This window comes from Pseudonaja textilis, chromosome 9 (assembly GCF_049901715.1).
Source record: "Pseudonaja textilis isolate UNSWEBS1 chromosome 9, rPseTex1.2, whole genome shotgun sequence".
Taxonomy (NCBI): Eukaryota; Metazoa; Chordata; class Lepidosauria; order Squamata; family Elapidae; genus Pseudonaja; species Pseudonaja textilis.
This window is the reverse complement of record NC_141998.1, coordinates 26,080,648-26,098,156: the sequence shown is the minus strand read 5'-3', so window position 1 is coordinate 26,098,156 and position 17,509 is coordinate 26,080,648. Positions and strand designations below refer to the sequence as shown.

The 17,509-nt window shown below is 46.1% G+C and overlaps 1 protein-coding gene across 2 annotated transcripts in view; it reads left to right on the top strand.

The window, feature by feature from the left end:
- Positions 1-214: 214 nt before the first annotated feature.
- Positions 215-17,509, top strand: part of DRD2 (dopamine receptor D2) — a 41,445-nt gene continuing 24,150 nt past the window's right edge. For both annotated transcript variants that reach the window (XM_087939243.1, XM_087939244.1), the window contains exon 1: positions 215-845. The gene's annotated coding sequence lies outside the window, so the exon portion shown is untranslated. The remainder of the gene's footprint in view (positions 846-17,509) is intronic.

Here is a 17,509-nt window from a genome sequence, read left to right as displayed (position 1 = left end):
ACAGACACCCAAGTGGGGTGGGGGTGGCAGGCTCTTCTGCCCGGGGGTTGGGTGGGGCAGAACCGGGCAGCTGCATCCCATAGGAGGCTCCTGGCTCGGTATGGCGGGGACAGGCGGGTCAGGGGCAAATTTTCACTGGGGAGGATAGTCAGCACGGCGCACTCCAACCCAGCCCTTCCCTTCCTTTCCCCTCCCTCCCTCCCCTCCACCCCCGTCGCTGCCTGGCGCTCCCTCCATCCCCGCGGAGCTGTCCTTCCTCTTGGTGCTGAATCGTCTCCCAATCCCGCCGCCAGGACTGGCTCTTAGCAGCTTCCTTCCAAGAAGACCCCCACCCCACCCCGTGTGTGTGTGTGTGTGTATTTTAACACTGCTAGAAAATAAAGCGTGCAGGGCGGGGGGGGGGCGGGCTGGGCGAGTCGGAACAACAGGATAGTAGAAGGAAGTGTCAGCCCCGTTTGGGCTGAAGGCTCCAGGGGAGAATGAGCGCTAGTTATTGGACTTTGGACAGGATCCCCCCCTCCTCTTCTCTCCTTTTAGTTGCTTTTGGAGCGGCGAGTCTTCTTCAGCTGAAGGAGCTTCTGCCCAACCCTTAGACCCATCCTTTTTTGGGGGGGGAGGGGAGGGTGAAACTGGGGAGAGGGGTTAGCATCTCTGCTCCACGGGGGTTTAAGCCATGCTTGGTTGACAAGACTCAGAGCTGTCCATCTCTCCGGGATCTCGCTCAGAGAGCCAGAGGCAACGGGAAGTCGCTTAACAAGCTCGGACGAGAAGAACCCAAAGGCGGAAAGTGATAGTTAGAGCAAGTCCGCGGGAAGCCTGGTTCTCCGCACTCTTATGGCTTGAAGGTAAGGAGGCAAAGAGAGCGGCAAGGTTTATTCGTCAAGTTTTGTGGATGAGTTTGCATTGCGGAACAGAAAATGTCTAGAGTTTGGGCTGGCTGGATGGCTGGAGAGCAACAGAATATCCGGGATGCATAGATTTCCTCCCCCCGACCCCCTTTCAAATGTATATTGTACAATAATTTACCTGCAGATAATGTCACTCAATAAATGTCAGATGGAACCATTTCCCGAAATCGGTGGAGAAATGCCAATCTGTCAAATTTCAAATTTTAGAACGGCAAACCTCCTGCCTTGTCAAGTCATTTCTTTAACTCTGTGAATAAACGTGAGGATGGATTGGCACCGAGGCTGTGACCATGATAGAATGCCGGTGCTTTCCTTTGCCTTGTGGAAGGTAGGGATTCTGTGTTCTTCAGTACCGATGTAGGAGAGGATCACAGCTCTTTCTCCCTGTTAGGATTTGTTGTCACTAATCTTTTTCTTTCATGGGCATGAGGTAATATAACCATCGGGCCAGCCCAAAGATCTTTAGACAGGCTAGCCTCTGAACGTAATCCTATTTATGCACTTGTGTCTGTTCTCATTAAATGTTTATACCCAACAATGCTGCTAGATTTCTCTGAGGTTTTAGCTGTTCAGTTTGCTTTGCTCAATACCCTCCAGAGGTCATTGATCTTTCTTCCCATTCTGCATAGGAATAACTTTATTACCAACCCATCTCTCTGGTACTTATATCCGGTCTACCGCTGCTTCTTTCTCTCCAGAAATCAGGAGAAAGTGGATCGCAATTTCCATGCATAGGGTAAAATAAGTCTGGCCCAAGTCCAAATATTGCAGTCCTTTTAAGAAGGGCTCTGTGTGTGTGTGTGTGTGTGTGTGTGTGTGTAGGTTTATTTTGTTCATGGTATTTATTTTTTAAGTAATCCTGCTTGCCACCAGCCTTGACTGCTTCTGGGAAACCCCACCGGCACAAACGGTGCCACCTCTGAGCTGAGTGGTTCGTGAGAGTTTCTAAAAACTATTGAGGAAGGCCCACCTTGCCATGCCATCTGTAGCCCTGTCCCATTCTTCCAGTAGGATGTTCATCTATGGGGCTGGGAAGATTGCCTGAGGCAGAGTGCAGGATGCCTTAGCACCGTGACACTTTTAAAATATATTCTGATACAAGATGGCGTGAAAATGTGCTGGTAGAATTGAGGAGCCTAGTTCAGAAGTCACAGAAGTTCTGTGGAACAGGGAGGGGAATTGCTCATCAGAAGTAGCTCACGCAGCCATCTCTGTGGGAACATCTCTAAGTATCTATTTTTTCATGTAAATATAATCACACGAAGACTTTTTACAGCACAGCTATCCCCCATTTAAGGACGTTTATGGGCTTCAGATGAATTTTTGTGGGTTGCTACTGGCAACCTAAATGGGCGGCTTTTATTTTGCCCTTTTGTTAACAAAAAAGGAAATATTTGAAAAATGTTAGAAACCTAGAACAATGATTTCCCCGGAAGACTGGGGTTTTCTGCACTTACATACAGCAAGAGACAAGATTTTTTTTTCCGTACCTGGGGTTTTTTCACATTATTTTTCATGACGCCTTAAAGGAGCCCTGTCTTAAATACCAACCCAATCAGTTGTTGTTCACAAGAATCCAAAATTATACTGAACAAGAACATTGAAGCAGAGGAGAAAATGGAAAATGGACTCTTATCGATCTAGCAAAGTTCTCTATAAAACAAAACTTCACCTTATAGCCAACCATGCCATCTGAAAGAACGGCAACTGAGAAAGGCGAGAGATTATTTGATGGGTCCTTTTTGATGGGGGCAGGGTATTTTGACTTCATGAATTCTTGGCTGCCTTCACATAAATCAGTCAAAGTAAAACAAGGTTAATTGTGGCACAGCATGTTGCGGAACACGGGCATCATGTCGGTCTGTTGTGCAAATAAGGCTATTGTGTTAAGCCGTAACCGTGTTGATTTGGCAATAGACGTATTTGGGCAGAAGTGTATTTTATTTACCTGGGTTTAGATTTTAGCATGTTGTGTAAGCCCAGCCCTTCAGTTAGGTGCCTTCAGTTTTCTGGGTGCTGCCTGACTTGATTTGCCAGGGCGTGTTTTCTTCCCAAGCAAAGGAAGGCGACTCAACCATTTGGCCTGTGAAAAAGGACAGCTGATGCGAGTTGCAAAAAAGAACAGAAATGTCAACTTTTTATAAAAGCAAAGTAAAATCTGAACTTGGATGCCAGGTGACTTAAGGCAAGCAGGTGAACAAGCACCCCATAAAGAGGATTTAATGCTATGATGAAACAATGCGACTGTAGGGTACAAATGCAGAAATGATTGCGTGAAGCCGAAAGTCATGGAATGTGGCTTATTTAAGGACCAGGAAAACCCAGAAGGCTTCATTGCTAATAGCTTTTAAGTGATAAGCCAAAAGGCTAAAACTTATAAAGAACGGTTGCTAGAATCGGATAGGACTAGGAGTGACATGATAGCAGCGTTCCAATATCTGAGGGGCTGCCCCAAAGAAAAGGGAGTCAAGCTATTCTCCAAAGCACCTGAGGGCAGGAGAAGAAGCAATGGGTGGAAACTAATCAAGGAGAGAAGCAACTTAGAACTAATGAGAAATTTTGCTTACAGTGAGAACAGTTAATCAGTGGAACAACTTGCCTCCAGAAGTTGTGGATGCTCCAACACCGGAAGTTCTTAAGAAGAGATTAGACAACCATTTGTCTGAAACAGGCTAGGGTTTCCTGCCTGAGCAGGGGGTTGGACTAGAAGACCTCCAAGGTCCCTTCCAACTCTGTTAATCTGAATCTCAGATGACCAAGATTGGAATCATAGCTAAGGGGATATATCTCTACCTTCAGAAGCTTCATGACGTGCCAAGTATGACTTTCTTCGAACCCTTTGCTTTTCCATAGAGTTTCCCGAACGCCCAGGGCAAGCACCCAGGCACCAGTCTGCTTCCAACGTTTCTAGGCCTTCCCTACTCAATACTTGTTTCCCTAGAGGTGCTGGTTGGCACCAGTCTATGCCAGGGGTCTCCAAGCTTGGCAACTTTAAGACCTGTGGACATCAACGTTCCTGGCTGGAAAATGCTGGGAATTGGAAGTCCACAAGTTGCCAAGTTTGGAGGCCTCTGGTCTATGCAACGAAGATAGGATTCTGGTGTCCTCTGTACCTTCTGCTCAAGAAGCTTGTAAACAGGAACAGATGGGCTTGAGTCATATTTATTCTCGGTGGCTTACACGGACAAGCCTGTTAAAGCTTTCATAGCCATTGTGTGGAAGTATTGTTGCCTTCTTACTGATTATCTGATTCCCCCCACCCCTCAGTTTGGCTCACAGCCCTGGTCTCCTGGTGGTGACCCATCCTCCTTATCTTCCCTAGGCTCCAGGGCCAGATGAAAAAAATCAAGCGGCAATTAATTAAAACGCCACCAAATTAAAAACCAAACCGTGTTCCTATTGATACGTTTTGAAGAAAGGGCCGTTCTAAAGGCCTACTTGACTTATCACGGGAGTTAAAATGCATTTCCCCATAAATCACACTTTCTCACTTAGCCCCAGAAGCCTCCCTATTACCATAATAATGGTTTCAGGTGCATACTGATTGCTCTTCAGTAATCCAAATACCTACCTAATTAAACAAAGGATACAGAACTATTGTATTTAACCCAGTTTCTGGACGAAGCCCCCGCTGGCTCAAGACCTCACTCATAATTGAAATAATTTTAATTTGCCAATTGATTGCTTCCCCTAATTCCAGCAACACAGGCTGTTAATAAGCTCTCAGGGCAGGCAAAGGAACTGCTGTCAAAGTAAAACAGCTCTGGCTGGTAGTTAGTAAATATTTAAAGAGTGCTGTTCTAATAGATCAGGTTTAGCGAAATACAGCGGGAAAAAATCCACTTCTTGTCCGATAGATGTTAACAGCAGGCTAGTGGAAGAATCAATGGTTGCATTAGATAACTCTTCACACAGGAGAATTCATGGGCACAGCTTCAACGTCAGGACTCAGAGTAACAGAATAACAGAGTTGGAAGGGACCTTGGAGGTCTTCTAGTCCAACCCCTCACCCAGGCAGGAAAACCCTATACCATTTCAGGCAAACAGTTGTCCAATCTCTTCTTAGAAAGCTCCAGTGATGGAGAAGGAAGGAAGGAAGGAAGGAAGGAAGGGAGGGAGGGAGGGAGGGAGGGAGGGAGGGAGGGAGGAAGGAAGGAAGGAAGGAAGGACTTGCAATAGTACTTAGACTTATATACCACTTTATAGGGCTTTTACAGCCCTCTCTAAGCAGTTTACAGAGTTAGCCTCTTGCCCCCAACAATCTGGGTCCTCATTTTACTGAGTTCAGAAGGATGGAAGGCTGAGTCAATCTTGTGTCAGTTGGGATCGAACTCCTGGCAGTCAGCAGAGTCAGCCTACAATACTGCATTGTAACCACTGTGCCACCATGGCCCTCCCTCCCTCCCTCCCTCCCTCCCTCCCTTTCTTCTTTAGCACTTACCAATAGCACTTAGACTTATATACCGCTTCACAGTGCTTTACAGCCCTCTCTAAGCAGTTTAGAGAGTTGGCCTCTTGCCCCCCCAACAATCTGGGTCCACATTTTACCCACCTCGGAAGGATGGGAGGCTGAGTCAACCTGGAGCCAGTGAGGATTGAACTCCTGGCAGTCAGCAGAGTTAGCCTGCAATACTGCATTCTAACAGGAAGAAAGGAAGGAAGGAAGGAAGGAAGGAAGGAAGGAAGGAAGGAAGGAAGGAAGGAAGGAAGGAAGGAAGGAAGGAAGGAAGGAAGGAAGGAAGGAAGGATAACAGCATAACAGAATAACAGAGTAGGAAGGGACCTTGGAGGTCTTCTAGTCCAACCCCTTGCTCAGGCAGGAAACTGTCTACCATTTCAGGCAAATAGTTGTCCGACCTCTTCTTAAAAACATCCAGACTCAAAACAAGGCCAATGTCATAATATCAAAGCACTTGAACTTCCCCAGACACCAAATTACGGATTTGAAAGTAGGTGGTTGGAAACAAAGATTATTTTACCAGCGCAGTTGAGTGAGTGAATGTGGATTTTACATACGTGGAAAGATGTTGTTCTATCTTAGGAAGCCTCAACAAACATAATGGTGGTTTTTTTAAAACTCTTTACAACAGTTAATTAACAAGGTTCTTGTGACCTGCATCAGTCTATAATGGCCCTTCCTGCCAGTCTGCACTGACCAGCCTTATCCCAATTTAAATCCTAAATCCTTTTGGTCACTCCAGGCTCCTGATGAAGTGAGCTGCATGGCCTCTACAGAAACTGATGCCTTTTAAATAGTAGTGAATCCGAAAAGATGCCTGCAGACTCTTAATATTTTTTTCCCCTCAGCCTAGGGCAACACGGCTCCCCTGCTACTAAGGCAGAATCACAGACCAATTGCCCTCCACTTGTGAATCCCTGATGCATGTACGCTTCAGGTTTCTTTCCAGCCTTTGATCTGTGATGACTGGAGGCTGAACCCCACGCCTGACGCTGCTAAAAAGGCTTTGATGTGACGTGACTGATGGGTCTGTTGGTGGAAGAAAGGTTGGAGGCAGCTGATGTGCCAGACTTGGCTGGCAGTCAGCGCCACCGTGATCATGGAAACCTGTCCCCACCAAGGCCCTACAGACAAGCATCCCTCTCCTCCTCTCCTTCCCATCTGTTCACCCTACTGTGCTCTCCAATCCCCCAGAGCCAAGGCCCCTCACCAAGTTCCTTTCCTTGTTGGGCTGCCCTTGTTCTCCTGGGTTTACTTCCAATTCCACCCCACACCATCCGTTTGATAAGGAAGACTACACCTGGATTCTTTTATGATGGATATTCAGGCTGCTTCCTCCCTAGACTCAAAGCAACTCACTATAATAAAACACCCACTAGGAAACCGTAGCCCCCACCTAAAATAATCCATGGAGCTCCCATCTCAGAGTCTGTTGCAGGACAGTCTTGGCAGGACTTGCCATTCCTCTCCAAATAATTGCCTCCTTCAAGGAAGTCACCAGAGTAGGCAAACCAGGAGTGGGGAAAAATCTCATCTTTGGTGTCAGGTCTTCTACAGAGTTGGGGTTAGAATAGAACAGCAGAGTTGGGAGGGACCTTGGTGGTCATCTAGTCCAACCCCCTGCTTGAGCAGGAGAGTCTATTCCAAATATTAGCCTCTACCTAGGATTGAACTCACAGCCTCCTGGTTGCGAGGCAAGCGCTCTATCCTCTAGGCCACCACACTGGACTTGTATCAGCAAAAGTCCCTTTTTCACCTCCTTATAGTTAGCTTTATAATTAGCTATTCCAAAGGGCTTCCGTCCATCAGGCAGAGAAGCTCATGGTGTGAAAGCAGAGCGTTAGAAACTCTGTGGATGAAGAGCTGCAGGATAAAAGAAAGGAAAACCTGAATGGCTAGATGGTGCAGCAAATCTTTCCCTAACGATGTTGGTCCCAGCAGCAGAATGGGAGAGAGATAGCAAGGTGGCCTCTTTGAAGTGGGCTCAAAGGACCTTTGCTTCCCCTTTGCCTGGATTGGCCTATTTCGGGCTGCAGATGGCAGACGGGGGGCGGCTGTTTGTAGTGATCCTCCTATAAGATTAAAAAAAAAAAACCCTCCACCTTCCCGCATCTGGAAATCTAGTCTGGAAGAACAATGCCCCGTTTGCTTGCTTGCTATATTCAGGGGAAGCTTGTTACGTGGGCATATGCATGTTTTGTAGGTGTGTTAGAAAGAGAGACAGAGTGGGAGTGACAGACAGACAGACACAGAGAGAGACACACAGAGAGACACACAGAGAGAGCGAGAGACAGAGAGACCATTTAAACTGTGACCTTCCTTTCGCACCTGGCTCTGAAACGATGCCAGGACATCGGGGTAAAGATGTCCTCTTTCAATTATACTGAATAGAAAGAACACAATTTTTTTCCTCCATTTTTCCAAAGTCGACCCCCCTCGAGAAAGTCTAAAGCAGTTCACTATTGTCAACTATTCTTGGCACGAATCCTCTCCTATCCCAATCGTTCGTCTCCATTGTATTTTCTTGGCCTGCCCCCACCCCCCCAAAGTGCCTCTTTCTCCGCTCTGTCTGATTCTAACACCAACCCCACCCCTTGCGTGTGCACACACACACACACACGCACACAACACAACTGCAGGAGCTGCCAGTGCAATGGGAGCTCTTTATATGCCTCCCTAATTATCTCCCCCACCTTCTCTCTCCCCAAAGCAATATTGTATTTTTGATTCCCCAGCCTTCACGTGGGAAGTGCAAATTTGTGATTAGCCCATTCAGAAAATGTAAATGACTTGCTTCCCCCCCCCGCCCCCCCTGCTTCCAGCCTGAGTGGTACGCAGGGATGGGGTAGAAGAGAGGAAGAGAGAGAGAGAGAGAAAACCCATAAATCAGTCACAGACAGAGAATGTCGTTTTTTTTAACAGCACGGAGGAGTTTAAACAACTGGGATTTCAATGTCCCCAAGGCCTTGCAAAAGCCAAATTAACGGAACCAACCACTGACGTGCAGCTTATCAGTTTGAGCACAATGCAACCCGCCCCCCAGCACACATCCCAATTCTGACAGCGTTTAGGATTATTGCCTTCCTTGTCACCCTTACCTGCCTGCAAGATCCTTCATCTACCTTGTTTCCTGAAAGATGCTGGGAACATCCACAGCTGAGTTGGTGCTGCCTGAACCGTGGATGGTTGTCTATTGCTCAAGGTTAGGTGGTGGGATTTTATTTTATTTTTTTTTATTTTTTTTTGCTTAAGCGGATAAGCTCAAATGGGGCCCTTCATTGAACCAAGAAATGTGGGGAAAAGAATTTGGCTGCAGGAAGCAAGAGAGTCAACCCAATGAGCAGCGAGTTGGAAGAGTTTCCTTAGAAGGAAAGGGTGAAATTTGGGCAGAAGACCACGAATGGCGTCCCTTTGTCAAATATACAGATCAGGCACAGTTGGAGAAGGTTTCCTTCTGGTCTCCTGTGATTATTCCTTGCAACCATGCAGTGATGGCTACACATCCAATGGCTTTCCTATTGGGAAAAAGACTTTTTTAAAAAAATAATTTTTAGATTTTATTCATAAACATTTTAATACAGCATTTTGACCGGATATATTATTTACAAAAACACAAAAAACATAGCTAATACTAAAATATTGTCCCATTTACTACTAATAATACTAATAATATAATAACACATGTTAATAACTCTAATAATACTATGACAGTTCCCATACAGTACAATTCCCACTCTTTGTGTTTAGTTCATTCAGATTTTTAGTACTTATAACGATTATGGTTATACACCATCCCTGTTTTTGATCAGATCGTTCAGCGTTGTTCTTCCTCTAAACTTCGACCCTTTGTTTTTAACCACTCATAAAATCTATTCCATGTCAAATAGTATTCTGAGTCTTCTTTTCCTTTTCTTTTTAAAGTTAATCTGTCCATCTCAGCACATTCTAGGATTTCCCTGATTACCTCTTCATCCGATGGGGTATTCTCATTTTTCCAGAATTTTGCATAACTAGTCCTTGCTGCTGTCAGAATATGTAAAACTTAACAGGCAGTTCCTTTATCCTAACCCTAAGGGGGGCAGCTGACTTCCAGTCAGGGGTGGGATTCTACCAGTTCGGCCCAGTTCAGGCAAATTGGTAGCTCCAAAGTTCAAGGTGTTTCCTTTTTTCCTCCCACTGATCAGCTGTTTTCCAAAGATCAGCTGCGCTGCACGATTTAGATTAGCTAGAGAGCAGGAAATTGTCAGAACTTCTTGTTAATCTAAATCATGTGGCACAGTTGATCCCGCCTCGCTGTTGTACTGCTTCGTCCAGTAGGCTTCCGTGAGGCCAAGTAAGCCCCAAACCCCAAAACCCCATGCCCACCCAGTCACATGACCACCTAGCCATGTCCACCTAGCCCCTCCCAGAGAACCAGTAGTTAACAAGTTGCATCCCCTTCCTACTTCCAGTGGGGTAGGGGATAGAGCCATGGATTGTCAGCAGTGATTTCCCATAGCTCTCCGGGGTTCAGGCAGAGCATTTTCCAGCCATCCTTGGAGATGCGAAGAAAGGCCTTCAATCTGCCTGTTTTGAGTTTTTAGAGCTGGGCTGCTTCTTTTCCTCCCTCTGCTACAAGGACTGGAGCAATTCATGAGGGCCTACATGGGACCTCCCAGATCAGGGTCAATCTGCCTCTGAATTCCTACGGGCGGGAGCAGGTGGTCCATCACTCTAACCTTCTGTGGTCGGTCTTGAAGGCAACAACAGAACCATCATCCTATTCATCTCCTGCCCAATGGGAGGAACTCAGCAAGGTTTTTCCTAGGTCCTCATTGAACGTCCTCGCAGTGGAAGGGAGGAGGAGTCTATGAACTCGGCCACATAGAAGCACCTACAGAATTTCTTTTGCGTTTAGGACCATTTTCCTAGGGAAGCATGGATTATTCCGAGCAGCCGGGCAAAAGGAAATTGCTGTGCTTTCACATCATATGACCTATGATCTTCGAGCTGAAAAGGGCTAATCCAGTGTGAAAAACCGAAGCCTTTTTAAGTGAGCAGTCCAAGGATAAAATAATATCCTCTTTGTGGATATTTTGCTATGGGTAGAAAGGGGTGCTAGGAAGACTTTCTCTTTCTTCTGGCACAGTCTTCATTTTGAGAGGATGCTGTCCGTGACCCCTAATCCCAAACATCTGATCCACAGAAAGACCATGGTCCTAGAACAGGGGCCTCCAACTTTGGCAACTTTAAGACTTGTGGACTTCAACTACCAGAATTCTGGCAGTTGAAGTGCACAAGTCTTAAAGTGGTTGCCAAGGTTGGAGATCCCTGTCCTAGAAGATCTTGGCGTCCCACCCTTTAAGGTAACGTAGGCAATGCAAGGGGGAGATGAACCTGGGTAAGGTAATCATGAAAAACGAGACTGTCAGAGCTTGTCCTCAGTCATTTGTGTATTGCCTGAAAGATACCAATGTTGGGCCCTGGCCAAGTCCTTCTCATAGCCTCCAGATGTCGCTTATGACATCTGAGGACACTGATGGATACCCTGATGAGGAAAATATCACTTGCTACACAAGATCTTCTGTTGATCAGTTTCTGGAAGTGGAACCACCGATTGCTTTTGGGATGGATTCAAATTCCAATCAATTGTGGGGTCCTGGGTGTTCAGTTGTGTCAATTGTGGGGTTCTGGGTGCTTACTGAGGTTGGTTCTTTTCTTGCAGGTGTTTCATGATCAACTAGGTAGCATCATCAGTGGTGGAAGGGAATGGGGTTTGCAGAAGAGGAGGAGGAAGAGGAGGAGGAGGAGGAAGAGGAGCAGCAGGAGAAGGAGGAGGACTGTGGGGTCCTTAGTAGGCTCTGAACTTGGTGGTTTTCTTGAAGACGTTTCACTACCCAACTAGGCAACATCATCAGTGGCTTTGCTCTCTGTTTTTATGTAGCTGTAGAGGGGGTTGATAATCATCATTCCCTTCCCTAGCTTTGCCATGTTAGAAACCCGGAGACCTTGAGATCTTGTCTGCCTTGGGCATGAAGTGGGTGGGGTGACCTTGGGCCAGTCCCTCTCTCTCCATCCCAAGAAGGCGGCCAGGACAAAGGCAAACACTTCCAAAAACCTGGCCAAGAACCCTGTAGGGAATCATGAGGAGCCCACACTGACTTGAGGATCCCAAATTGTTCCATATGTTATGAACTTGCGGTGCGGCTCTTGAAGTCCCTTTGCAAGAGGAGCAGGCGAGAAGTTCCTCCTCTTTGTTGTTGTTGTGATTGTTGTTAGTTCTGAAGTCACATCCGACCCACCACAACCCCATGGACAATGTTCCTCCATTTAAGCTCACACCGACCGCTTCAGTGACTCCATCCAGCCCCCTCCTTCTCTGCCCTCTCCTTCTTCTTCTTTTGCCCTCCGCTGTTCCCAGCATTAGGCTCTTCTTCTCCAGGGAGTCCTTCCTTCCTTCTCATGAGGTGGCCAAAGTCTCTGAGTTTCATCTTCAGGATCTGGCCTTCTAAAGAGCAGTCAGGGTTGATCTCCTCCAGGACTAACCGGTTTGATCTTCCTCCTCTACCTTATGGTTAAGGAAGCCTCACAATAACGTGGCTGCAGCCGTGAAACGGAGGGCTCTTCACTTCGCAATTAAGCCAAATGGACTGCTTGAAGCTTTTACCACCTCTCCTTCTTTGGCTTCAGCCTCCTGTAATAACAATTAAAGCTTTTTCAATTAGCTTGGCTCTCAGGGGGCAGCCAAAAGTCAATATGTTCTTTCCAACGCAAATGAAGGGCTCTGCCAACTGGATAATCCTTGATGATTTGCAGCTGCACCGGAAAGAGTAAACCTGGCCCCATTTTGGTAGCGTTGAGTCTCCAAGATGCGTCTGGAAAGAGGGATAAACTGGTTAGCCAGCATTGCTTTCGATGAGGTCTGTGACGTCATCTTGGAAGGAAAAAATGTGTAATGCCCTTCTTTTTTCTTCTTCTTCTTTCTAATGGGCGGAGCTAATATGCAATGGCTTCTTTATTGTTTGCGGGCTGCTGTTTTTCTAGACGGCTGTTTGGTATTACACCAACCCGGCTGGAATTTCTCTGTCTCCCACCTGAATTCAGAGCTTTGGATTACCATGTCTAGTTGCATCTGTTTTCCAGTAAATCAGCTCCAGATCTGTTCTCTCTGTATACAGAGTAGAAATCAGAAATAGGAGATATGCGTAATTATATGTATACATGTACATATACATATACAGAGCTATGGTGCCGCAGTGGTTAGAGCGCAGTACTGCAGGCCACTTCTGCTGACTTATCGGCTGCCTGCAATTTGGCAGTTCGAATCTCACCAGGCTCAAGGTTGACTCAGCCTTCTGTCCTTCCGAGGTTGGTAAAATGAGGACCCAGATTGTTGGGGGGCAAGAGGCCGACTCTGTAAACCACTTAGAAAGGCTGTAATAGCACTGTAAAGAGGTATGTAAATCTGAGTGCTATTGCTATTTTCCTTCCTTCCTTCCTTCCTTCCTTCCTTCCTTCCTTCCTTCCTTCCTTCCTTCCTTCCTTCCTTCCTTCCTTCCTTCCTTCCTTCCTGCAAGAACACAGAATCGCAAGCAAATTCTGCCTACAGTTAGGAGTTTGATCCTGACTGGCTCAAGTTTGACTCAGCCTTCCATCCTTCTGAGCTCAGAAAAATGAGGACCCAGATTGTTGGGGGCAAGAGGCTGACTCTGTAAACTGCTTAGAGAGGGCTGTAAAAGCACTGTGAAGCGGGATATAAGTCTAAATGCTACTGCTAATAGATTGAAAAATGGGTTTCCTCAGAGTCCATTCGGTCTTCAGGTCTTCCATTTCAGAGAGCTGATTATTGAGGGAACCTCTGCTTGGTAATTTGGAGCCAAGAACCCCAGATTTTGCTCTGCTCATGTTTTTGCCTTGTTCCCGTGAAGAGGATTCATTCCTGGCAGCAGAATAAGGTCCCAATCCAGCCAGATCAAGCCTCTCCTTCTCCTTTGCAGGCTCTAACCTTCCCACCTGTGGCTCAGGGCCCACCCAGCCCTCACGTTGAGGCGAGTCAGCAAAGATCCCAAGCTGGGTCCATGGATACCTGGCACATCCGTGGTGTGTTGACTTGTGGATTTCAACCTGTCGTTTGCTTCACCTGGATGGGGTGCCAGAAACCGTAGCGGGTATCCTCTGTGACTTTAATTAAAAGAAGGGTCTGTTAATTACATCGGTACCCCTGCTGCAAAGTGCTAACTTCTTTCTCTTCAGGTAGCTGACAGGTTGTGCTAAACTAGAGTCAGGGGCGCAAAGAGGAGGCCAAGAGTCTTGGCAACATGTTGTGAGACTCACAAAAAGGATGCAAGAGCAAAATAGTGAATCTGGATTTAACATTTTAATTTTCTGAAAATCGGTAGCTGCTGAGGAAAAATAAAACCAGGGGCTGCCTTGAAATCCAGGCGGCTCCCTCTCTGAGGTGGAGCATCCAGGCAGTCAGGCTTAGCGGGACTTTTTTGCTTTCTCAGGCAAATGCTGGGAAGGTGGGCGGGGGTGGTGGTGGTGGTGGCAGGAATTAATTAGAGGGATGTTCCTCATGTCATGCAAGAGCAAACAGAGATTGAAAAAGTGGTGAGATATAGGTAGCTGACAATATCTCAGGAAAAAGTAGGTTGCCAGAAAGAAAGCAACTTGGAGTCCTTCTCTTCTCTTCTCTTCTCTTCTCTTCTCTTCTCTTCTCTTCTCTTCTCTTCTCTTCTCTTCTCTTCTCTTCTCTTCTCTTCTCTTCTCTTCCCTTCCCTTCCCTTCCCTTCCCTTCCCTTCCCTTCTCTTCTCTTCTCTTCTCTTCTCTTCTGCTTCTCCTCTCCTCTCCTCTTCTCTCCTCTTCTCTTCTCTTCTCTTCCCTTCCCTTCTCCTATCTCCTTCCTTTCCCCTTCCTTTCCCCTCACCTCCTCTCCCTCTCCTCCCTCCTCCTCCTTTCCTACCTTGACAAATGTGTTAGTCATAAGTTGCAGGTATTGGATGCTACAAAGCCTTTATTCAAGTCAGAGGTGTCCACAAAGCATAACCCCAAAGGTCATGATGTTGACCCAGTGGTGTGTCATGCATAGAAAAACAGGCAGAGCTTCAGTTGCACCATTTGTGGTCACCTTCTTGACTTTTGAGGATAGTTCTGATGGCTGCCTACCAGATTTGTGCCTCCAGAAAAAAAAGGTACCCCTTGAAATCTTTTTGTAAATTTGTAAATCGGATTGACTTTTCTCTCATCCCGAGACAATCCTACCTGGGTTGGGTTGCATTCTAGAATAAAACAAATCTGGGTTCAAAAGAAATGGAGAGGGACTCACTCCTGTCCAAGGGAGTTGTGTAATGCTTTCAAACTACATTCCTGGCAGACATTTACAAGCTCGCTAGCCTCTTTCCTGGGCTGTGCTTAGTGAATTACGTGAAGTTTGTTTCCTATTCTGCAAGAGTTTGTTTCTAATTTACTCCGTAGCCAGTCCCTGTGTGTGCTCCCATTTAATGAAGCACACATAACATTTTTGCAGAATTGGATTTCAGCCTCTGAGTTCTTGTCTTGAATTCTTTTCCATAATCTTAGTTCCATTTGCCCTCTATATAATGATGTTCTTGTGTGATTTTGTAATGGATTGGAAAGCCTTGGTCATTTGAGACCCACATAAGCCAAGCATTGCGTATTCAGAGCACGGAGCTATGCTAGACATTCATTCCTCATTTTTCCTTCCCACTCGGGTTCAGATTTGCAAAGAATAAATAAACTGGAAGATGCCCGTTAACTCTGCTGTGAAGAGTGAAAACCGTCAGATGACAATAGAGCGATATCTTGAGAGAAGCTGGGTTGTCACGATGAAGACAGGCACACACAACTGATGCATGAGACAACGGTTCTTTCTAAGTTTCCTGCTTGAGTGTTGCCAGAAGAGCATTTCTGCTTTGACCCATCAAGGAAAAGCAATTGGAACATAAAGGAAGGTGTCTGTCAGCATGTCAACATTAGTAACAACTCAAGAATTTTGTCTGCCTCTCTTTGTAGTCAAAACATCATTTTTGACATCCAAGAAGAACAACAGAATGGGAAGTGACCTTGGAGGTCTTCTCGTCCAACCCCTGCAGATGCAAGAGACCCAATACCATTTCAGACAGATTATGGTCCAATATCTTCTTAAAAACCTCCAGAGTTGGAGCACCCATAACTCCTGCAGGCAAATTGTTTCACTGATTAGTTGTTCTGACTGTCAGGAAATTCCTCCTTAGTTCTAGGTTGCTTCTCTCCTTGATTAGTTTCCACCCATTGCTTCTTGTCCTGCCTTCTGGGTGCTTTGGAAATTAGGTCGAACCCCTCTTCTTTGGGGCAGCCCCTCAAACATTGGAGCACTCCCATCATGTGTCACACACACACACACACACACACACACACACACACACACATATGCAGTCCTTCTTTACCTTAAACTAGACACATTCCTGTCCATCTGAGTCTACCATATGTATTCTTCATAGCCCGTTTCCCGAGAAGCAATCTTATTGACTAGAATACTTGGCATTATAAAATAGACTCTCAACTCTTGGGATGGGAATTAACAGTGGATTTCGAGCGTTAAAGGTCCAGCAAAACACCTGGGAACCACCTATGTATGGAGAAAGATTATTGCAGGTCTGATATGAATTAAATTGGAGCTTAAGGAAAAATGCAAAATGTAACCACAAAAGGCCTTCAGTAAACTCCTAGACCCGTGTGGTGAACCTATGGCACTCATTGTCGGCATTCCAGAAAACCGCCATTCCAACAAAGAACTCTGAGACAGGCATCTTCTCAAAAGTTCTGTTTTATTTGGATAGTAACCTTGCACATCTGGGAAATCCCAAATCTGAAAGTTCTGGGCTTCCTTACAATAAGTAAAAACTACAAATCCACCCCCTGTACCCATCATCGCATAATATGCCCCAATCACTCTCCATCCCAACTAGAGATGTCCCCTCACCCAGGTGCAGACATAACATGACCTTGACTTAGAGAAAGAATGCTATTATGTCTAACCACGTACACTCCAAGAAATTCCCCCCTCCCATTTTCCCAGGCTCAAGAATGGGGCAGTGTGGAAGTGTCTGGTGTCAATGTGGCTTCCAAAGCTGAAAGTCATGCCACAGGTGGCACGCTGAGCCCTCTCTGAGGGGACACACACTGTCACCCAGCTCAGCTCCACCGCGCATGTCTGCGCACCTCTCACCAGCCAGATGGTCTTCGGACCTCTGCCATATAGGTGCAGGGAGTGAGGTGTATGTGGGGGGTGTGTGTGCATGCACAGGAGAGCAGGACACATGCATGGGGTGTCTGCGCATTGCATTTTGGGTATGCACATACGCTCTTTTGGTACTCGGTGCCAAAAAGGTTCGCCATCTCTGTCCTAGACTGACCCAGAATCCAGCCCTCAGTGAGCATCCCATGGTTCGAGACCAATTCCCCATTCAAAATCCTTCAGGCAGAAAAAAAGGGACCATTGACAGAAATTGTGTTTCTCCTTTGCGTCATTGTCTTTCACGCAAAACCGTAATGAAGTTGGCATGATCTGTCCATTGAGTTCCTTTCATCCAAAATGCCCACCTTCTTCCATGCAAGCTCTCACCTCCATCACATGGACCCTAATCCACCTCCCATAATTAAAAACATTAATGTTCCAGTTGACATCTGGGTGTGAAAGATTATACTTCCCCCGAATAATGAGGGTGGAAACTTTCAATGAATATATAGAAGCTCATTAAGGACTTTTTGGAATTAAGTGAAGACAGAGTCGGTTTTTCCATCTCTTGACGGGAGGGAGATGGAGATAGGGGGGGCGGCAAAGTTCCATTGCTTGAATCCTTCCGCACAATGTTAGCTTCACATCCTCAAGGTACTAATTTGAAATTAATCAGTGTAATGGTCTGTTCTTTCTCTCGTTCCACCGCTTGAAAATGAATGGTTGCTGACAGGAAAGACTTCGTAATTATTTGTTTTTAAAAGGCTTATTGAGAATTGGAGAAGAACAAAGATTTTTTGATGAAGCAATAAAATCGGCTGGGCTACACAGACACTCCATTACTCCTGCTGACCCAGGACAATTTGCACTGAAGGGTACTGCCCCATTAAAATGCAAAATTAAGCCCCTTCTTGGCTGGGTAGAAT